At 38.3% G+C, this 24,433-nt stretch overlaps 1 long non-coding RNA gene across 1 annotated transcript in view; it reads right to left on the bottom strand.

Moving 5' to 3' along the window:
* LOC122425711 overlaps positions 1–24,043 on the bottom strand; it is a 29,396-nt gene extending 5,353 nt beyond the window's left edge. The window contains exons 1-2 of the long non-coding RNA XR_006264977.1: positions 23,865–24,043; positions 21,927–21,932 (exon numbers count right to left, since the gene is read on the bottom strand). This is a non-coding gene — a long non-coding RNA (uncharacterized LOC122425711). The remainder of the gene's footprint in view (positions 1–21,926; positions 21,933–23,864) is intronic.
* Between the last annotated feature and the right edge of the window lie 390 nt (positions 24,044–24,433).

Here is a 24,433-nt window from a genome sequence, read left to right as displayed (position 1 = left end):
CTGCTCATGGAATTGTACTAACAGGTTTTATTTTGTTTTGATCTATATTCTTTTTCTTTTTTTCTTTTTTGGTCTATATTCTGATTTTCATCAGGTATTAACATCAGCCATAGATCTTGGTTGCACTGCATTAAGGAGGCATTTCTGTGTTCCTGCAGGATCAACTCATATTTGCCTCTGTTTGGTCTCTGAGTTTCACCAGGTCCAAACTGAATTTCATGCTAATTCATTAGAGTTTACAGTTTCTAACCCACCAACCATTCCATCTTAAAAACTAACACATTTCAAACTTGGCATTCTAATCTTCTGTCACTGATTTTTTTTTTTTTTGTCTATGGCATAGTCCAGATATCTTTATTCTATGAAAATGGGCTGATTTGCAGATAAAGTTTCCTATTTACAAAGGAAGCACTTTTTATAAATCTGCATTCATTCAAAAAATTATTTTCCTGTAGCACTTCTGAGACACTTACTCTCATTGCCATGGGGGCATATAAACCCTAGCTCCTAAAACTGGTCTTACTGTGGTCAGTTTATTTTCAATTTATATCAGAACTATGGGATGCTTCTTTATTTCTGGAGTATGGAGGTTTCTGTTTCTTTCAAGCTTTACCATGCATATTTTATAAATATTCAAAATATTTCTTCAACATTTCATGTGTTAAAATTGAAGTAAGGTGCAAAGGGTACTCTTAGTTTACTTAGGCTTCTTTGTTTGTTTCAACTATTCATTGTGTGTATGGTCCAATTTTCTTTTATTGCTTTAAAAACACAAAATAAGGACAGTATAAAATATTCATTAGGAGAGTGAAATATTTTCATAGTTGCATTTTTTCTACTTAGAGTATAGCTCTTTTCCTTCTTTCTGCTATGTAATTACTCCAAACACTTTTTTGTTTACTGTTTAGCAATTCTTGAATTCAAAATAGCTATCCAGTATTTTTGTGTTTTCCAAGTGACAAAATGTTTTATTGTCCCTTTCAAAAAATGTGTCTAGAAATTAAAAATAAAAAAAAAATTTGGGTGGCATATTCTTTGATACAGATAAAAGTCCTCCCATTGACTGTCTGGGGAGAGACTATATAGAGTTCATTTCATTGTTTATAGTATTAAACTGAAAGTTCTACATTTGGGGAATTGGCTTCTTAACTTGAAGAATTTTCCAATTGAGATGCATTCATTTCATTTTGGTGGAAGAGATGATTCCAGTGCTATAATGGCTTTTTGGATAATAACCAATTTATACTCAGCAATATTATCCTAACATTTATCTGCTAATTTTCCTCTGAATAGCCAAGGTTGTCAGGTGTTCTTCTAGGAGGTTCTAACATTTTCTTTGTTATCACATTAAATAACAAGACAGCTTTCAGAATGGGAGAAAACAATAGACAAACGAAGCAACTGACAAAGAATTAATCTCAAAAATATACAAGCAGCTCATGCAGCTCAATTCCAGAAAAATAAATGGCCCAGTCAAAAAATGGGCCAAAGAACTAAACAGACATTTCTCCAAAGAAGACATACAGCTGGCTAACAAACACATGAAAAGATGCTCAACATCACTCATTATCAGAGAAATGAAAGTCAAAATCACAATGAGGTACCATCTCACACTGTTCAGAATGGCTGCCATCAAAAAGTCTACAAACAATCAATGCTGGAGAGGATGTAGAGAAAAGGGAACCCTCTTACATTGCTGGTGGGAATACAAACTAGTACAGCCACTATGGAGAGCAGTGTGGAGATTCCTTAAAAAACTGGAAATGGAATACTGCCCTATGACCCAGCAATCCCACTGCTGGGCACACACACCAAGGAAACCAGAATTGAAAGAGACACGTGTACCCCAATGTTGATTGCAGCAGTTTTTACAATAGCCAGGACATGGAATCAACCTAGATGTCCATTGGTAGATGAATGGATATATACACAATGGAATATTACTCAGCTATTGAAAAGAACACATTTGAATCAGTTCTTATGAGGTGGATTAAACTGGAGCCTTAAATTATACAGATTGAAGTAAGTCAGAAAGAAAAACGCCAATACAGTATATTAATGCATATATATGGAATTTAGAAAGATGGTAAAAATGGCCCTACATGTGAGACAGAAAAAGAGACACAGATATAAAAACAGACTTTTGGACTCTGTGAGAGAAGGTGAGGACGGAATGATTTGAGAGAATAGCATTGAAACATGTATATTACCATATGTGAAACACGTAACCAGTACAAGTTTGATGCATGAAACAGGGCACTCAAAGCCAGTACACTGGGACAACACAGAGGGATGGGATGGGGAGGAGGTAGGAGGGGGTTTGGGGGTGGGGGGACACATGTACACACATGACTGATTCCTGTAAATTTATGGCAAAAAACACCACAATATTGTAGTCATTAGCCTACAATTAAAATAAATAAATTAATTAAAAAATAAAAGAAAAATCATATTTTACATGTGTTTATTTTGTATTTCCCTGAGAATATGAGTTTACTTTTTCAAAAGTTACATTATGTAATACCTATTTGTTCATCCAAGTGCTGTTGGATTATTGAACTCATATCTCATAAACAAATTGGAGAGTGCAGATTGCAACTAATTTTCTAGACTAGATTCACTATTCTGAGGGTGCATCATCGCTAGCTATCATTGTCTTATTTTCTAACTATGAGATAGTGTATCTGTTTTCAGTTACTGCTTTAACATATTACCACAAAATTAGAAGCTTAAATAACACAAATGTATTAAATCGTATCTATTGTTTAGAAGTCCTACATAGATTTCACTGAGCTAAAATTATGTTATCAACAAGATTGCATTCCTTTCTCAAGATTCTAGAAGAGAAATCCTAGAATTTTCCTTGCCTTTTCTCGTTTCTAGAAAACCATCCACTTTTCTTAGCTCCTCGTTTCCTCCTCCATCTTAAGCAGTAACTTGCATCTCTATGACCATTTTTCCATAGTCACTTGTCATTCTAACTCATCTCTTCCTCCTCTCACCTCCATTTTAAGAACTCTTGAATTACTTCAAACCTACTGGGATAATCTAGGATAATCTTTTTTGCGGTTGGTTAGCAATTTAATTTCATCAGTGACCTTATTTTTCATGTAACTGACATATTTACAAAATCTGGGGATTAGGGTATGAACATCTTTGATAGGAATTATTCTGAGTATCACAGGTATTAGTAATTGTTTTCTATCAATAATTGAAATTTTCTAATTTCATTTTTGCTAAGTGCAATGTTTCAAAAATATTTAAGAATCCTGAGAGTATTCTGAGAGAACTGAACTGTAAATGGTTACCAAAATGAGCTTCCACCTTTACAAAGTGTATAATTCATTTCAGTAAACTTGTTTCAAAGACAGTCTCTCTGACAGTCATTTCCTTCTATGAAACGAATTAGAGTAATGTCCGGGAGTTGGTAATGGACAGGGAAGGCTGGCGTGCTGTAGTCCATGCGGTCACAAAAAGTCCGACATGACTAAGCGAGTGAACTGAGTGAGGTAAATGAGACAAGTGTCGCCTTTGAAGGAAACAGCTACTGAATGGAAATGAAAAGAGGAGAGACTACTACCAAACTTAAGTTATGGCAGATGTTCTAGTATCTGATATAAGGAAAATTTAAGAAAGATTTTGAAATGGGCATAATGATTACTGGATATCTTTTTAATGGAATGTAGAGCATATTCTAGCAGACCTTTCAGGATTATCTGAATCTATAAGGGGGTCTTACTGTTTTCATCACTGACAAATTTCATGATTCTGCAAATTGTACAGAACTGATGTCAACACAAATCAATTTTGTCTTTAAAAACGTGAATTTTTCCAATAAAGATACAATTGATTTTCACTTCTGTTAAAGAAAGCCAGAGCTAGACAGTAGTTTAAGTGGTGAAAATCAGGTTTTATTCAGAAATTATTGCAGTAGATGAATAGTGAACTCAATATAGAGCTAAGTTAAATTCCTAGAACAACCTGGACAATGCATGGGGTTGGTGGGGGACAGAGTGTTACTGGATAGAAAATACTAAAAGAAAATATCAGGGGTATGATGGATTCTGGCTAAAACTACTTGGCAGAATTCTTTGTGAAAGCCAACTATGGTGATCAGAGGCCAAGGGTGGGGGATGATAAACTTGACATGAAATGGAGGGTGATCAGACATTAACAGTGAGGAAGCTTCTTTAAAATTACTCAGCAGGATTCTTGCTACAATTGGATTACAAAGGTCCAACAACCACAGACACAGAAGCCCAATATTGAACCATAGTTGTGAAGAGGACTTAGAGGAGACTGATTCAAGTTTGATCAAGATGACAATCTTTGTCACTTTCCTTAAAGAAGACATTAAGCATTTTCACATTTATTAGGAAAGTTTGAATATTCTTGATTGGATATATATGTGTGTATATATATATATATATACACACACATATACACATATATATGATACGTTTTTTGTGAAATGAACTATTTTCTTATATACCAGTAAACAAGCATGTCACAGCCATTAGTAATTCCAACCTTCCAAATGCAAATTTTTGAGCCCAGGTGAAGCAATACCAGCCATCCAGCAGCTATCAGCCACTTTCTCCCCTGTAAGAGCTGATGAGCTCTGAGGGATGCTAGAAAGCTCAAGAGGCAGCCATCTGCTACATTTGCCTTTCCTCAGGATAAATGAGGAATTAAGGGTGAGAACAATCAGAAAACAGGATTTGGCCCCAGATAGCTGAGATGCATAAGAAAGAAATTATTTCATTAAGACTAGACACTTGCATCTTCCCATATATAGAAGAGTGCTAAATCCCTTAATGCAAAAGATCTGGCTTTCCTTAATTAACAGTGATCTTTTAATGTTCAAATTACCTGCCCCTTGCTGCAAACTTCTATATAGCCTGGCTCCTCCCCCAACTTGCCTCCTCAGAAACAGTTCTCTTGGGGTCACCTAAGATGCGGTCTCCTGGGCTGGAAATCCTCACAATTTCCACAGAATAAATCTAGCTCTTAACTTGAAGGCCATGAGCTTTTTTTCAGTTAACACATTTTAACACCTTACTAGTACCCTCATTAATGAGTTAAATGAAATCATTGACACACATTCATTTAAAATTTTTATAAGAGTTGAGATTTTACTTATCTTTTTTTGAAAACTCCCTTTAACACAAATGAAGGAATGCAGAGTAAAGTTCCCATGTGATGTATTCTCTGTCATATCAGTCTGCTGTCTATCACTTTTCAATTGTCTTTGAACTTGGAAACAATTTGTTCCATACATTGACTAATCACAGAATACATTTTGCTTCCATTGCAATTAGCTACAGAATTTCTTGAATGATTTTAAATAAGAAATTTGGTGATGATAACTTAGAGAGGTCAACCGAGGAATGGAAAAAAAAAAAGCATAAAGAGCTATGAGTTTAGTTTTATTCTGTGTCTTACTGAGTACTGTAGCCTGGGAAACAGCCTCTCCAATAGTTCTGAAGGATTGTTCCAAAGAGGTCAGGGGACAGGCCAGTATATGTGTGATTTTAGCTGGGGGATCCATGCAATCAAGTCTGCATCTCCACAAAAGGTCACTGCTAGTCAGATATCAGTTATTAGTTTTAGAACTTTTCCAAGTATGGGAAGATATAAGAATCTGTGTTCATAGAAATTTCTCCTAAAATATATCTAACTATGTAAGGGTTTGTTTTTCCTGTTTTCCCAAAGGACAAAATGTCTTATTCTGAATTATTTTCAGGGTGTACTACAGGTCTGCAACTGCATTGGCTAAGGACTTGATTTTTGCAGAACTGGAAAGGCAAGAAACTTTTTTTTTTTTTTTCCTTTACAGAGAAATGAACAGTAAACTTTATGCAAGATCCTCTTCTTAAGGCAAATTCTAGGAAGGAAGTATGTCCACAGAAAGAAAAAGATCCACAGACACAGGGAAAAAAGTAGAAAACAAAGAAAATGTTCAAACTTTGCATTTTTTACATACAACTCCGCACAAGCTCAGAGGTTTTATTCCTAACATGGAATATAGCAGGAAGAAAGAGAGGAAGATGAGAGAACAAAAGTTGATGATAACAGTGAATTTGTGTGAGAAGCTGACTGATTTCTTCCCTCTTAAAATTCATGATGGGATTTTGCTTAGTTTAATATGTATGGGCATGTGTGTGTTTTTTCTCTTTCAGCTTGGATAACAATAACACCAATATTTCCTTTAGAATGTTCCACCCCAGAGCATGGTAGAATATAAGGCAATTGGAAGTCACACAGAGTGAGAACCCCTTAGGTTGCCTGGAAGCAACTTAACAGAGTGGGAGCCAGTGTTACTGTTTCTCTTCAATTATGCTTGTTCTTTTTTGTTTTTCCTTTTCAAGCCGGTTTTGGATTGTAGAACCTTGAATTGGAAACTCAACATTAGCAATTCAAATTCTAAACTCAGCTTTTTAATGCTAAATACTTGTAGATATCATTTGAGAAGATTGTCAAGTTAAACAATGTAGATTTTTCATATATACAGCAAAGTGACTTTGCAGATATTACTCAGTTAAGATCCAAGCCATGATATTCATCTTGTGCTTATGCATAAAATCCAAAACCAGCAAAGTATTTTGTAAATTCAGCATTTAGTTATCTCTTACTCATTAAGGGGAAGAAAAGCAAACATTTCCCCCTCCCAACACTTTTATTCATGCCTGAAGCTAAGCAAGGAGGAAGGGAAAAGGTTTTTAGAATTACAAATAGAACCTTTAAATTGTAGAAACTTGCTAATTTCATTTATGAAAGCACTGTCTAACTTCTGCTTTCTCTCCCAGTTGTTATTCAAATCTTTGTCCCTAGCCAAAGAGAAAAAGAGAGAATAATCCTACTAGGAATTTAGTGAATTTTCTTTTAGAGATCAGACATAAATGCTGCATATTTCAATATGCAAATTTAATAGAACAGATTGCCAAGAAATGAAAAATGATTGTATGTTTAGCCCTAGGAAGTTAGCCTACCTTAATAGAGTTGACAATGAGTTAAGGAGTGCCCACTTGCAAAACTCAAACAGGGAGGAAATTGTGTATAATTTCCTTGACTAACAGGAAGGGACTCTTTAAAGTGAGCTGGATTGTTAAGACCTGGATTCTCCCAAATTAACCAACAGTTCAGTTCAGTTCAGTTGCTCAGTTGTGTCCAACTCTTTGCGACCCCATGAATCACAGTACACCAGGCCTCCCTGTCCACCACAGCATTCATATAAAAGGTCTCTTGTGTAAAATAAAGATTATTTTAGGTCATCTCTGAGGTTATTTTCTTTCTGAAAGTAGAAGATATCTTTCTAGAATATCCAATAAGCTCACATTCAAGGGAAAGTAGCTCTGAGCACATATGGGTCACACTGTTTTGTGGTATTTGTAGACACATATGGAGTTTTCACCCCCAGTTGCTCTGGTCATCATTCATGTTTTGTGCTTAGTCTTGTGTACTTTGCCATTTTAAAGCACACCCAGTTTGTTTAACTAACAAAAGAGGAAATTTCATCAAGTTAATTTACATTTGTAGGCACCCAAGTGGTAGCTAATCAAATTGTTTGTTTCTTTGCTTTGGCCATGCTACATAGCTCACAGGATCTTAGCTGGAGCTCCCCAACCAGGGCCAAGAGCAGTGGAATTATTAAATCCTAACCACCGCACTGCCAGGGAGTTCAAGGTTTTTCTCTTTAATTCTTCTTCTTTTGTGTGTTATGAGACTCAGCCACCTAGTATTCAGAAATTGAAAATTATTTTCTCTTTTAGATTTACAGTAATCATTCAGGCAGGTTGTCGATATCAATTTCCAGCCTACATGATTCTTTCATAGTGCAACTCTAGAAATTAGTTCAAAACTGTCCTTGGCTAGAAAATTAGGCAAGATAAATCAAAGATAGTCAGAAGAAAAACAAAATCCTCCATCAACTTGAGCTGGAGTGGGGTAAGGAAAATAACAATTTACCCAGTATCCAGTTTGAAGATCTAGAACTATATTCACATTTTGGTAGCATGTCACAACCCATATGGCTCCTGCTCCATTTAATTAAAAACCAATAATGACCTTTGGATTATACAGTATTTCTTCAATTATATCATTTGGCAGGGTGGCAGAATATGTCACCCCAAAATATAATTTGTTTGTAAGGGAAATTCACATTTATTTATATTTCTCCATTTGTGAATAAATCTTACTTATTTTTAAATCACCATTTATAAGGGTATCTCCCCCTCTATACCAAGAAGAGAAGGATGGCTAAGTTAGAAGATGCTTAACATTGGAGAAGACTCTGATGGAAATCTGCATAACAAAGCAAGTTTTGTTTATAGTAGTTTTCTTGAGCACCTCCACATAACTTGCCTACTCCAGAATTTCTCTCTTGCCTTTAGAGAAGAATACATTAAGCCTTAATTTTTATTCACCTCTGAGAGTTATTCTTTGTTTTTGTTTTTTTTTTTCTTCTGAGTATCTCTTATATAGACATAAGGTGGTAGTAGTGATGGTTTAGTTGCTAAGTCATGTCTGACTCTTGGGACCCCATGGACTGTAGCCTACCAGGCTCCTCTGACCATGGGATTCTCCAGGCAAGAATACTGGAGTGGGCTGCTATTTCCTTCTCCAGGGGGTCTTCCTGACCCAGGGATAGAACCCAGGTTTGCAGGCAGATTCGTTACCCACTGAGCTACCTGTTAATAACCTGCATGTTTTTCTCATGTTAATCTGTCTTTTTTTTTTTTTTTTACAGGATTTCTAGAAGAGAACTTAGAAAGTTAGAGTGAAAATTATTGTTTCTCCTTTATAATTTCATAATGAAGATTGTTAGAGGTCACATTCATACTTACTTAGTGAGCAAAGTCACTTTTTCATAACATAATAATAACAATTGTTATAGCCAATGTTTATTGAGTGCTTACAAATAAGACTGACTCTGATCTAAATACTTTATGGACATGAGCTCCTTTAATAAAAAAAAGTAAATGTTACCTTCATTTCCAATTCACATATAGAACTGAAGTTCAGAAAAATTAAGTATCTTGCCCAAGATCACACAGCTAGTAAGTGATGGAACTGGGATTTGAATACAGGTACTTTGCCTGCAGAGGTAAGTTCTTAAAATTTCATGTCACTGCCTCTAATGATATTTGAAGCTAGAATGATCATCCATATGTAATATTGACGAAGAAAAGTTAAAATTTACAACAACTTCCTGCTCGTTCTGCTTCTGTAACTCAGCTTGCTCCTTGCAAAGTCATGTAAGTCATGTAACTTGGAGAAAATGGAGACTTAAAGCAAGTGCTAGGAGTGGAAGCTTATCTTGCTCACTCTTGCCCTGTTTTTTCAATTGCCCAGCCCCTGTAATCCTGCTTAGCCAAGTTTGTTTGTGTAAAGGTCAGGCATTCCCCCACGCTGTCCTAACCCCTGTCCCCATGCATGTAAAACCCCTAGTTTAAACCAGCCTATTTAACAGTTAGTATTGCCCTCTATAGTCTGACGTCTTTCACTGTCTATAAAAACTTTGTAACCCCTTTCTTCGGGCTCAGAACTTGGAGTGCTAGCTCCTCTGGGCTTGCCAGTGTAATAAACCTGAGTTCTTGAACTCTCTGAGTGTGGTGCTTGGTTTCTCAACAGTCCGACTTCTGCAACAATATGAACATCTTTTACAGGATAATGACTCAAGAAAAATATTGTAGGCAATTTATTATATGAATTTTGCAATCTATACAGACTATACATTTTAATAAGTTGCATTTATACATACAATTCATTTCCCTTGAATGAAAATTTACTTCAAAAATGGGTATGTAGTGAGTAATAAGCAAGTACATTCATTAGTAATATTTTCAATATGAATGTATGAAATCTTTGTGAGCAAATAAGATGCTGTGTGAAGCAAAATGGTTTATTTTCCATACTACTTCATCTTCTCATGTAGCTACTATATTAATAATTCTTATTTATCCTTTCCAAAATGTATATAGCTTGAATGGTGCCTTTACTTTGATGCAAAAATGCTATCTGTATTATACTCAGCAATGTCAAATTTATGTGACTCTAACATAATGGCTCTATAATGATCCTCAAGAACACAAAAGGTAGTTTTACAGAGTCTTCAGACAAGCTACTTTCCAATTTTATTGAATAGAAGCTACAAGGGGAGAATTAAAATAAGCAATGGAATGGTGTAGTAAGAGAGAGCACTGCACTATCAGTCAAAGCAACATGAGTATTAAAATATGTGGATTGAATACAGGGTTTTAACTGGATTACATGAGTTAAACTGGTATTGTGGAACACAAGTTCATGTGCCTGACCCACAGTAAGGCCAAGACAATACACTGGAATTTGGAACATAGAACATTTTACTGCAAGGAAAATGGTAGGATCATGCTCAGAAGATCTGACCTTCCCAGTGCTTTGGGGGGAGGGATTTTATAGACAAAATTGGAGGTGAGGTCTATAGGCTGTGTGACTTTCTGATTATTGGTGGTGAGACAATAGGGTGGTGTCCCAGAAATCATGCACTTAGCCTGAAGTTACTATCTCCACCCAGAGGTGGGAGTACCTACAGAAAAGCTCAAAAGTATATTGTTTTATATATATATATCATCTGAAGAGAAACTAGGACCCTGCCTCATCACCACACAATTGTTTGGCTGCTTTTCCTTTGTTTCTGCAATACCTCACTTTCATTATTAGTAACTATTTGAATCTGCCTTTTGAAACTCAGAAAATGTCTAGGAGGCTGAAACTTATCCCTACAAACACAGAAAAGATTTTGTACCTGGAATGTCGCCTCAACATTCAGCTTGATTTCAACCCCTCTCCCCTTTTCTCTTATATTCCTCAGTACTGTGGGGAATATGTATTGGAAAAGAAAGAGAATAACATTTTGGACAGAGGGGTTAATCATACATTCTACAGTATGCATGATCCACTGGAGGCAGGAATGGCAAACCACCCCAGTATTCTTGCCTCAAGAATCCAGTGAATAATATGTAAAGGCAAAAAGGCATTACAGTAGAAGACAAGTTCCCAGTTGGAAGGTGTCCAACAAGCTACTGGGGAATACAAGAGAAATAGTTCAAGAAATAATGAAGACACTGGGTCAAAGCAGAAATGATGGTCAGTTATGGATGTGTCTGGTTGTGAAAGCAAAATCTGATGTGGTAAAGAACAATATTGCATAAGGAACCTAGTATATTAGATTCAAGAATCATAGTAAAGTGGACGCAGTCAAGCAGGAGATAGCAAGAGTGAACATTGACATTTTAGGGATCAGTGAACTAAAATGGACAGGAATGGTGAATTTAATTCAGATGACCATTATATTGACTGCTATGGATAAGAATCCCGTAGAAAAAAATGGAGTAGACCTCACACACAACAAAAGAGTCCCAAAAGTACTTGGGTGTGTTAGGTAGTTAGAATAGGAAAAAGGAGTCCAAAATGGTAGTGGCTAAAAGACAAAGAAACGGAAAAGCCCCCAAAAATGGAACAAAAGGAAATCCAAGGACCAGAATGAGAACTTCAGATGAAACAAGCAGACCTCCTTCTTGGCCAGTCCAATTTGTATAAAGCAGGCTTAACGGTGGGGGGGTGGGGGGAGGGGACAAACGTATACAAGATGGATTGAGGCTTCTCCTTTGGGGGTCGGCCCGCCCTCACACCTCCTTTGCTTGCCAAAGAAAACTGAACTGTAACAGAGCTGTAACACTGGTCCACCATTTCAAATATTTGCTGTGGTGAAACAGAACTGAGAAAATTACACAATTCCCCAGCATACATGGTGCCATGACTTGGATTTTTTTCAGAGGGATTCTTCCTTTTATTTATTTATTTGAAATTTATTTACTTCTTATTGAAGGATAATTGCTTTACAGAATTTTGCTGTTTTCTGTGAAACCTCAACATGAATCAGTTATAGGTATATATATATCCCCTTCCTTTTGAATCTACCTCCCGTCTCCCTCCCATTCCACTCCTCTAGGTTGTTTGAGTTTCCTGAGCCATACAGCAAATTCCCTTTGGCTATCTATTTTACATATGGTAGTGTAAATTTCCATGTTACTCTTTTCATACATCTCACCTTCTCCTCCCTTCTCCCCATGTCTATAAATCTATTCTCTATGTCTGTTCCTCCACTGCTACCCTGTAAATAAATCCTTCAGTACCATTTTTCTAAATTCCATATATACGCATTAGAATGCGATTTTTATCTTTCTCTTTCTGGCTTCCTTCACTCTGTATAATAGGTTCTAGGTTCATTGACCTCATTAGAACTGACTCAAATGTATTTCTTTTTATGGATGAGTAATATTGCATTGTGTATATGTACTGCAACTTCTTTATTCATTCATCTGTTGATGGACATATAGGTTTCTTCCATGTTCTAGCTATAGTAAATGTTGCTGCAATGAACAATGGGATACATGTGTCTCTTTCAATTTTGGTTTCTTCAAGGTATTCGCCAAGGAGTGGGATTGCTGGGTCAGATGGTGGGTTTATTTTAAGGAATTTCCATAACATCTTCCATAGTGGTTGTATCAATTTACATTCCCACAAAGAGTGCAAGAGCAGTTCCTTTTCACCGCATCCTCTCCAGCATTTTTTTTTTTTTTGTAGACTTTTTGATGATGGCCTTTCTGACCAGTGTGAGATGATATCTTATTGTAGTTTCAATTAGCATTTCTCTAATAATGAGTGTTTTTTTTTTTTTTTTTGCTTGCTTGTTTGTTTTTTAACCTTTTCATATTGTCCATGGGGTTCTCAAGGCAAGAATACTGAAGTAGTTTGCCATTCCCTTCTCCAGTGGACCACATTCTGTCAGACCTCTCCACCATGACCCAGCCATCTTGGGTAGCCTCACAAGGCATGGCTTATTTTCACTGAGTTAGACAAGGCTGTGGTCTGTGTGATCAGATTGGTTAGTTGTCTATGATTGTAGTTTCAGTCTGTCTGCCCTCTCTGATCCCCTGTCTCAGTGTTTACCATCTTACTTGGGTTTCTCTTACTTTGGGCGTGGGTTCTCTCTTCACAGCTGCTCCAGCAAAGCATAGCCACTGATCCTTACCTCTGATGCAGGGTAGCTCCTCTCAGCCACTGCTCTTTTGGTGATGGACAGGGAGGCCTGGCATGCTGCAGTTCATGGGGTCACAAAGAATTGGACATGACTGAGCGACTGAACTGAACTGAACTGAATAATGAGTGACTTTGAGCCTCTTTTCATGTGTTTGTTAGCCATCTGTATGTCTTCTTTGGAGAAATGTCTGTTTAGGTCTTTTTCCCACTTTTTGATTGGGTTGTTTTTCTGGTATTGAGATGTATGAGCTGCTTAATATATTTTAGAAACTAAACCTGTGTCAGTTGTTTCATTTGCTACTATTTTCTCCTATTCTGAGGGGTGTCTTTTCACCTTGCTTATAGCTTCCTTTGCTGTGCAAAAGCTTTTAAGTTTAATCAGGTCCCACTTGTTATTTTGTTTTTATTTCCATTACTTTAGGAGGTGGGTCACAGAGGACTTTGCTTTGATTTATGCCATCAAGAGTTCTGCCTATATTTTCCTCAAAGGATTTTATAGTTTCTGGTCTTACAGTTAGGTCTTTTGAGTTTTTGAGTTTATCTCTATTTTGAGTTTATCTCTATATATGGTGTTATGAAGTGCTCTATTTCATTCTTTTACATGTAGCTGTCCATATTTTTCCCCAGCACCATTTATTGAAGAGGCTGTCTTTGCCCCATTATATATTCTTGCCTCCTTTGTCAAAAATAAGGTACCCATAGATGCATGAGTTTATTTCTGAGCTTTCTATCTTATTCCATTGATCTATGTTTATGTTTTTGTGCCAGTACCATACTGTCTTGATGGCTGCAGCTTTGTAGTATAATCAGAAGTCAAGAAGGTTGATTCCTCCAGCTCCATTCTTCTTTCTCAAGACTGCTTTAGCTATTCTGGGTCTTTTGTGTTTCGATATGAATTGTGAAATTTGTGTTCTATTTCTCTGAAAAATGTCATTGGTAATTTGATAGGGATCACATTGAATCTGTAGATTGGACTTGGTAGTATAGTCATTTTCACAATATTGATTCTTCCTACCCAGGAACATAGATTATCTCTCTATCTGTCTATGTCATCTTTGATTTCTTTCATCAGTCTTATGTACAGTTCTTTTATCTCCTTAGGTATTTAATTACCTAAATACCTAATATATTCCTAGATATTTAGTTATTTTTGTTGCAATGGTGAATGGTATTGATTCCTTAATTTCTCTTTCTGATTTTTCATTATTAGTATATAGAAATGCAAGTAATTTCTGTGTACTGATTTTGTATGCTGCAACTTTTCTAAATTCACTGATTAGCTCTAGTAATTTTCTGATACTATCTTTAGGGTTTTCTGTGTACAGTATCATGCCATCTGCAAACAGTGAGAGTTTTATTTCCTCTTCTCCAATCTGGATTCTTTTTATTTCTTTTTCTTCTCTAATTGCTGTAGATAGGACTTCCAGAAATATGTTGAATGATAGTGGTGAAAGTGGGCACCCCTGTCTTGTTCCTGATCTAGGGGGAATGCTTTCCATTTTTCATCACTGGGAATAATGTTTGTTGTAGGCTTATCATATATGGCCTTTACTATGTTGAGGTAGGTTCCTTCCATGCCCATTTTTTGAAGAGTTTTAATCATAAATGGGTGTTGAATTTTGTCAAGGGCTTTTTCTGCATCTATTGAGATGATGAAATGGTTTTTATCTTTCAATTTGTTAACATAGTGTATCACATTGGTTGATTTGTGTATACTGAAGAATTCTTACATCCCTGGAACAAACCCAACTTGATCATATTGTATGACCTTTTTGATGTGTTGCTGAATTATGTTTGCTAAAATTTTGTTGAGGGTTTTGCATCTATGTTCATCAGTGATATTGGCCTGTGGTTTTCTTTGTGTGTGTTATATTTGTCTGGTTTTGGTATTAGGGTGATGGTGGCCTCATAGAATGAATTTGAAAGTATTCCTTCCTCTGCAATTTTTTGAAAGTGTTTTAGAAGGATAAGCATTAGCTCATCTCTAAATGTTTGATAGAATTCTCCTGTGAAGTCATCTGGTTTTGGGTTTTTGTTTTAGGGGAGATTTTTTATCATAGCTTCAACTTCAGTGCTTGTAATTAGGTTTTTCATAATTTCTATTTCTTCCTGGTTCAGTGTTGGAAAATTGAACTTTTCTAAGAATCTATTAAGGTTATCTTTTTCATTGCCATATAGTTGTTCATAATAGTCTGTTATAATCCTTTGTATTTCTTCACTGTCTTTTTTAATCTCTCCTTATTCATTTCTAATTTTGTTGATTTGATTCTTCTCTTTTTTTTTTCTGGCTAGAGGTTTCTCAATTTTGTTTATCTTCTCAAAAAACTAGCTTTTAGTTTTATTAATCTTTACTATTGTTTCTTTGAATTTTTTTCTCATTTATTTCTGCTTGGATCATTATGATTTCTTTCCTTCTACTAACTTTCTTGTTGTTGTTGTTCTTCTTCTTCTTTTTACAGTTGCTTTAGATGTAATGTTAGGTTGTCTATTCATTGCTTTTCTTGTTTCTTGAGGTAGGATTGTATTGCTATAAACTTCCCTCTTAGAACTACTTTTGCTGCATTCCATAGGTTTTGAGTTGTCATGTTTTCATTGTCATTTGTTTCTAGAATTTTTTTTTAATTTCCTTTTATTTCTTCAGTAACCTGTTGGTTATTTAGAAATGTGCTTTTCAATCTCCATGTCTTTGTGTTTCATACAGTTTTTTCTTATAATTGATACCCAGTTTCATAGCTTTGTGGTCAGAGAAGATGCTTGATACAATTTCAATTTTCTTAAATTTACTGAGGTTTTATTTATGACCCAAGATGTGGTCTACCTGAAGAATGTTCCATGTGCACTTGAGAAGAAGGTATATTCTTCTACATTTGGATGGAATATCCTGAAGATATCAATGAGATCCATCTCGTCTATTGTATCATTTAGGAATTGTGTTTCCTTATTAATTTTCTGTATTTATGATCTATCCATTTGTGTGAGTGGGGTGTTAAAGTCTCCTACTGTTATTGTATTACTGTAAGTTTCTCCTTTTCTGTCTGTTAGTGTTTGTCTTATGTATTGAGGTGCTCCTATGTTGGATGCGTAGACATTTACAATTGTTATGTTTTCCTCTTGGATTGATCCCTTGATCATTATGTAGTGTCCTTCCTTATCTCTTGTAATATTATTTACTTTAAGGTCTACTTTGTCAGATAGGAGGATTACTACTTCAGCTTTCTTTTGCATCCCATTTGCATTGAATATATTTTTCCATCCTCTCACTTTCAGTCCATATGTGTCTTTAGGTCTGATGTGGGTTTCTTGTAGACAGCATATATATGGGTCTTGTTTTTGTATCCATTCAGCCAGTCTGTGTCTTTTAGTTGGAGCATTTAATCCATTTACATTTAAAATAATTATTGATATATATGTTCCTATTGCCATTTTCTTAATTGTTTGGGGTTGATTTTGTAGATCTTTTTTCTTCTCTTGTATTTCTTGACCATATAAGTCCCTTTAACATTTGTTGTAAAGCTGGTTTGGTGGCACTGAATTCTTTTAACTTTTGCTTTTCTGAAAAGCTTTTTATTTCTCCATCAATTTTGAATAAGATCCTTGCTAGGTATAGTAATTTTGGTTGTAGATTTTTCCCTTTCAGTACTTTAAATATATCCTGCCATTCCCTTCTGACCTGAAGAGTTTCTGCTGAAAGATCAGCTGTTAAGCATATGGGGTTTCCCTTGTATGTTACTTCTTGATGCTCCTTTGCTGCTTTTAATAGTCTTTCTTTGTATTTAGTCTTTGTTAGTTTGATTAGTATGTGTCTTGGCATGTTCTCCTTGGGTTTATCTTCTATGGGACTCTTTGTGCTTCTTGGACTTGATTGACTGTTTCCGTTTCCATGTTGGGGAAATTTTCAACTATAATGTCTTCAAAAGTTTTCTCATACCCTTTCTTTTTCCCTTGTTTTCCTGGGACCCCGATAATTTGAATGTTGGTGTGTTTAATATTGTCCTAGAGGTCTCTGAGACTGTCCCTAGTTCTTGTGACTCAGATTTAACCTGGCTGAAACAACCTTGGCTCGGCTCCCGCTAGGTGGAGACCAAGCACAGCAGCAGAAGCAAAACTCGGTGAAAGCTCACGTGGTGGAAGTTGAACACAAAGAAAACTCAGCACAGTGGAATTGACAAGAAGTCCAGTATGCTGGAAACTGGGGTAGCCAAAACAAACTTGGCAGAAAGCTAATGCAGCTCGGTCTCAGACTCCAGAAGACCTCCAGTTAAGGTAGGAGGTCCTTGCCCCTATGGCTGGAAGGACATATGGCTAACAAAATCTTTATTCCTTTACAGTCTCCCCATTCTTGTTTCCTTGAACCCCCTGTGAACAGACAAGTGGCATTAGGTGCAATTGAGGGACTCTGACAGGGGCTACTCCCCAGTGTGCCCCAAAGGCTCCACTATCTGCTGTGCCCTAGTAGCTGTTGCCCACGTGGGTGAAGGTTCATCTGTCCTTAAACTCCTTTGTGCCAAGGATTGGGCCAATGAAAATTGTGGGCACAGATCAGGCATTTAGCAGTTTTTTTTTTTTTTTTTGCAAGTTATGAAAGGGGTTCTTTGGCATGTTTTCCCATTGCTTTTTCCTCCTGTCCTTCAGATCCTCTCTCCATCTACGCCACTGTTTGATTGGGCAGGTCATCATCTTTCCATTTCTGAAAGTTTTGTTTGAAACCGTTTAACTAGGATTGGGACTCAAATCCATGTGACAGGGACTCTGTGCTATGCTTAGTCACTTAGCCATGTCCGACTGGGACTTGAGCCTGGCCAAAACCCATAGTGCTTGGTTTCAGGATCTAATTAAGCTCAGGTTCTTGATGTCTCATTGCAAAAAAATATATCAGTGAGAGATATAGTGATAGGTAAGAGGTAGATTTGTTGGGATTCAGAGAGAAGTACAGTCCCCAGAGTGTGCCATCACAGAGGGTGAATGCAGTGGCCATGAAATGTAGTGTGGTTACATTAATTAATTAGTGGGAGGACCATTCCAACAATTGGGGAACCACCCACTCCTTGGTCTTTTGATAGTGCCTTGGAACTGTCATGGCACCTCTGGGTGTTTCATTTAGCTTGCAGAATGAGGATTAAGGTTTAGTTGAATTGACTTGCCTGCCATCTTGGACCCACTTGATTTTAATCAGTTTATGCTATGTTCTTGGGCTATGTCATTCTTTCAAAAGTTGTGCCCTGCCCCCTTCCCTCCTGTTTCATGCTCTTTTCCTGAGCCCACAATGTTGCCTCTACAATCTTCTGGAGAGACAACCAGAAAGTAGCTTACACTTGGGAGGGAAATACTGCATAATATCCAATCCCTCTAAAGATTCAGGCCTTCATCTTCCATGTTTCCTCCAACACATGCTGTGCAACAACAATATCTCTCATTGAACCTGCTAGGGTGGGTGACAGGCACACAATGCCTGCTAGGAGTCCATCTGCTGGTGGTATCCCTTCAAGGGCAATTGGGCTTTCGGGGATAATATTTGCTTCTTTGGGAGTTAGCCCCGCAGGCCGTTTGGGCCTAAACACTTATCACCCTTCTCCTAAAGCTCCAAACATGAGGATCAAATCTCCACTCCACTTTTTAAAACATCTGGTCTGTTGTCTCTTTTCATTTTGTCCTTAAGCCACTTACTAACTCTGTAGACCCTGCTCCCTCTGTAGACAACATCACTCCACCCAGCTTATTATTAAAATACTCCTAAAGCCCCTAACAGAATCAGATAACCCACTCATGTGTCATTACTTCTGTCATTACCTAGAGTGATAATGACAGAGACAGTAAAATGTTTACCAGTGGAAATACCGTAAACTGCTCTTATGGAGGACTAGGGCAGGAAAGCAGTGATGTACATTCCCTCAGAGCAATAAGAAGATAAGTCTTATAACTATTTTGCCAGGTTCCCAGTCTCAGGGCACAGACTTGGATTGCTTTACATCATGGTATCTATCCTCATCCATGATGAACAAACTGGCAATGAGTTAAGATTCAGCTCAGTTCAGTTCAGTCGCTCACTTGTGTCCGACTCTTTGCGACCTCATGAATCACAGCATGCCAGGCCTCCCTGTCCATCACAAACTCACGGAGTTTACCCAAACTCATGTCCATCGAGTTGGTGATGCCATCCAGCTATGTCATGCTCTGTTGTCCCCTTCTCCTCCTGCCTTAAATCATTCCCAGCATCAGGGGTTTTCCAATGAGTCGACTCTTCGCATGAGGTGGCCAAAGAATTGGAGTTTCAGCTTCAGCATCAGTCCTTCCAATGAACACCCAGGACTTATCTCCTTTAGGATGGACTGGTTGGATCTCCTTGCAGTCCAAGGGACTCACAGAGTCTTCTCCAACACCACAGTTCAAAAGCATCAATTTTTCGGTGCTCAACTTTCTTCACAGTCCAACTCGCACATCCACATATGACCACTGGAAAAACCACAGCCTTGACCAGATGTACCTTTGCTGGCAAAGTAATGTCTCTGCTTTTTAATATGCTATCTAGGTTGGTCATAACATTCCTTCCAAGGAGTAAACATCTTTTAATTTCATGGCTACAGTCACCATCTGCAGTGATTTTGGAGCCCCCCAAAAATAAAGTCTGACACTGTTTCCACTGTCTCCCCATCTATTTCCCATGAAGTGATGGGACCAGATGCCATGATGTTAGTTTTCTGAATGTTGAGCTTTAAGCCAACTTTTTCACTCTCCTCTTTCACTTTCATCAAGAGGCTTTTTAGTTCCTCTTCACTTTCTGCCATAAGGGTGGTGTCATCTGCATATCTGAGGTTATTGACATTTCTCCCAGCAATCTTGATTCCAGCTTGTGCTTCTTCCAGCCCAACATTTCTCATGATGTACTCTGCATATAAGTTAAATAAGCAGGTGACAATATACAGCCTTGACATACTCCTTTTCCTATTTGGAACCAGTCTGTTGTTTCATGTCCAGGTCTAACTGTTGCTCCTTACCGCATACAGGTTTCTCAAGAGGCAGGTCAGGTGGTCTGGTATTCCCATCTCTTTCAGAATTTTCCACAGTTTATTGTGATCCACACAAAGTCTTTGTCATAGTCAATAAAGCAGAAATAGATGTTTTTCTGGAACTCTCTTGCCTTTTTGATGATCCAGCGGATGTTGGCAATTTGATCTCTGGTTCCTCTGCCTTTTCTAAAACCAGCTTGAACATCTGGAAGTTCACAGTTCACATATTGCTGAAGCCTGGCTTGGAGAATTTTGAGTTAAGATTGCAACCCCTTAATCCTTCCCAGCACTAGTCATGTTGGAGACCTTGGGGACACCCAACTCCAGCCTTAGGTCCCAGGAGGTTGACCTGCTTAGAGATCTAGTCTCCAGGTGGTTCTCCTGCTTCCACCTGCTTGGGGATCCATGAGCCCAGGATCCAGGAGGTCAGCCTGCATTGACTTGCCTAGGGATCTGGTCCTTGGGAGGTTGCCACACCTCAACCTTCTTGGCGATCTGCCAGTCCAGGGATCCCAGGAGGTTGATATGCCTTGACCTGTCCAGGGACCCAATTCTCGGGAGGCCAACATGCCTTGACCTGCCCAAGGAGTCGATCTCCAGGAGGCTGTGAAACCTCAACCTGCCTGGGAATTTGCACCCTGACTCGGTGATGCCTGGCTCTCAGGTTGCAATAGTACTGGATAGGATAAGCTTCAGAAACACTCACCCCAAAGAAGTCCACCCATGGAAATAGAAGAAAGCTCATTAGTTGTGGGACTGTGCCTGGTCTCAGCAATAACTCAGGAGCCCAACAAGAACCCAATTGCCTTTCTGGGAAGGCTAAAAAGAGGCCTTCCAAAAGTTTACCAATCTGGACTTAGACTCTTACAAGGGATAGGTGATTTTAAAGGACAAATTTCTGTCCCAATGTGCATCAGACATGAGGATAAAGTTACAACAGCTGCAGTTGCTGTTTCTTTAGATGAACTGATCTAGACAGCCACCAATACCTTCTATAACAGAACAGGAGAGGGAGACCAAGACCCAGGAAAGGGAGAGAAGGAAAGAGACAAGGCATGCCCAGATGCTGGCCACCCTCCAAGGAAGCCTATGGCAAATGCCAAATCTGCAGATAGGTGGGACATTGGGCCAAAGAACGTTCAAACCTTGACAAGTATCATAAAATGACTTGCTACAAATTCCATCAATTGGGACATTGGGTAGCACTCTGCTCTTGGGCCTCAAGCATCTCAAGGTCAAGCACCAAGCCTTCCCTTATGACGGTTTAACAGGACTGAAGCAACCCACTCCAGCCAGCCTGCCTGTCAAAGATAAACATCACCAGGCTTGAGTCAAGGGTGCAACTGGATGTGGCAAGTAGGTCCAAGAATTTATTGGTTGACACAGGGTTTCTTGCTTGATACCCACTCTGTTCTAACCTCCTACTCCAGAGCCTTCTCCTCCAAAAGCTGTACCATTTTGGGTGCAATAGGAAAGACAATTACATAAAGAACATTTTTTGTTTCTGAGATGGACAAATGTTTTCCCACCAATTTCTGGTGGTCCCTGAGTGTCCTACTCCCTTATTGGGAAAAGATCTTTCTCTGCCTTTGAAATTGTGCAGCTATTGCAGTCCTGACAGAAGATGCTTTGAAACTTTCTCTTGGGGGCAAACTAACTATTTTTATCAGCCAAGTGAAATAACTCCTGAATGGGAGAAGCCATTTATGGATGCCTGATCAAAGGATCCTCAGATATCAACTAGTGCTGATGGAAAATCCAGGCCTGACTATATCCCCTTATGATGTTCTTAGCCCAGCCACCCTCCTGCCTACCCTGGAGGGCTCTCTCCCTTTTCACTTTTGCCTGGAAACTTTTGACTATTGAACAAAACCCCTAGAGTGATTGTCAGAAGATCCTCTGACCAATCCTGAGGAAATCTGTTACACTGATGGAAGCAGATTTGTCTTGGATGGAAAAAGCAGTAGTCTCCAATTTTGAGACCATAGAAGGTAAACCTTTGCCACCAGGTGCTTCAGCCCAATTGGCTGAGCTCATAGCCCTAACTCAAGCTTTAGAGCTGAGAAAAGGAAAAAGATTAGCCATTTACACTAACTCCAAGTATGCCTTTCTGGTGCTACATGTACATGCTGCTATTTGGAAAGAAAGAGGCCACTTGACCACCTGAGGGTCCCCAATCAAGTATAGTGATCAAATCCTTAGGCTCTTGGAGGCAGTCCATCTGCCCACTGAGGTTTCAGTCTCCCACTGTAAAGGACACCAAAAAGGGGGCACAGAAGCAGCATGAGGGAACCAAGAAGCCGATCAGGCAGCTAAGAGAGCAGCATTACAAAACGATGACCTAATAGAGGTTGCCTCCTTAGTTGCACAGACTAATTTGCCAGAAACTCCTTCATCTGTTGAAGGTGAGACTCTTAAAGCTAATAGTGAAGGCCTTCAAGAGGATCATATGGGGTGGTTCCAATAGGAGGGACTCCTTTTTCTGCCTTGGAACCTCCAATGGAAGTTAGTTAACTCCTTACATGCCACCATTCATTTAGGGGAGAAAGTCCTCCAAAGATTACTAGAAAGCTCCTTCAGAGGAACAGGCTTCCAAACGACTATAAGCAAGTGGTCTCCTCTTGTCCCACTTTCCAATTAAACAACCCTCAAGAAGCTCGAAGATGATGCTTCTTATGATTGTTCTGTTATCAATTGTCTAACCCATTTTGTCTCTGCACAGGTCAATAAGCTACAACATGCAGTGCCAGTTCAACAAGGATATATAAAACTACACCCGACCATGGAAAATATCACTCACCTTTAGATGGACACCACTATAAGGACTCTGAGGCTTAAGACTAGCAAGAAAGGGAGACCCAATTCTCCTCACCATCCCAGCTCAGCAGGAAGTAGCCAGAGAGACCTCAGCATCCCTATTCCCAAAGAATTGGGTTTCCCATCTTTTAAGAGGGGAATTATAATAGGTAGTTAAAATAGGAAAAAGGAGTCCAAAATGGTGGTGGCTGAAAGACAAAGAAAGGGAAAAGCCCCTGAAAATGGAACAAAAGAAAATCCACAGACCGGAGTGAGAACTTCAGATGAAACAAACACACACCCTTCTTGGCCAGCCCGATTTGCATAGTGCAGGTTCAAGACCTCAAGATGGGGAGGAGAAAATGTATAAAAGAAGGAAGCCAAAACGGATTGAGGCCTCGGCTTTGGGGTTGGCCCACCCTTATGCCTCAAAGGTGTACTACCCTTTGCTTGCTAAATAAAACTGAGTTGTAACTGAGCTGTAACATTGGTCCACCATTTCAAATCTTTGCTGTGGCGAGACAGAATCAAGGAAATTACACACTCCCCTGACATATCTGGTGCCATGACTTGGATTCAAACTGAGGTTGCTGTGAAGGAAATTGCACACTCCTCCAACAGGTGCAAGCTCAAAAATGATGGAATGATCTTGGTTCCTTTCCAAAGTAAACCAGTCAACATCACAGTAATCCAAGTCTATGTCCCAACCACTGATGCAAAAGAAGATGAAGTTAAATGATTCTATGAAGACCTACAAGACCTTCTAGACCTAACATCAAAAAAATAAAAATAAAAATATATATTTTTTAAATCATAGGGGTTTGGAATGCAAAAGTAGGAATTTAAAAGTTACCTAAAGTAACAGGCAAGTTTGATCTTGGAGTATGAAGTGAAGCAGGACAAAGGCTAATAGAGTTTTGCCAAGAGAGCACACTGGTCATAGCAAACACCCACTTCCAACTCCATAAGAGACAACTCTACACATGGACATCAACAGATGATCAATATCAACATCAGATTGATTATATTCTTTGCAGTCAAATATGGAGAAACTCTACAGTCCACAAAAACAAGACATAGAGCTGACTGTGGCTCAGGTCATGAGCTCCTTATTGCAAAATTCAGGTATAAACTGAAAAAAGTAGTGAAAACATCTAGGTCATTCACATATGACATAAATCAAACCTCTTATTATTATACAGGGGAGATGATGACTAGATGCAAGGGATTAGATCGGGTAGACAGAGTACATGAAGACCTATGGAAGGATGTTCATAACATTAAACCGGAAGCAGTTATCAAAATCAATCCAAGAAAAAGAAATGCAAGAAGATGAAGTAGTTGTATGAGGAGGTTTAACAAATATTTGAGGAAAAAAGAGAAGTGAAAGGCAAGGGAAAAAGGGAAAGATACACCCAATTGAATTCAGAGTTCCAGATATCAGCAAGAAGAGATAAAAAGGCCTTTAAAAATTAGCAATAAAAAGAAATAATGAAAACAAGAGAATGGAGGGCTTCCTTGTGGCTCACACACTAAAGAATCTGCCTGCA

Source organism: Cervus canadensis, chromosome 23, assembly GCF_019320065.1.
Source record: "Cervus canadensis isolate Bull #8, Minnesota chromosome 23, ASM1932006v1, whole genome shotgun sequence".
NCBI classification, from domain to species: domain Eukaryota; kingdom Metazoa; phylum Chordata; class Mammalia; order Artiodactyla; family Cervidae; genus Cervus; species Cervus canadensis.
Note: the sequence above shows the minus strand (reverse complement) of the source record. Positions and strands in the feature narration are given on the sequence as shown.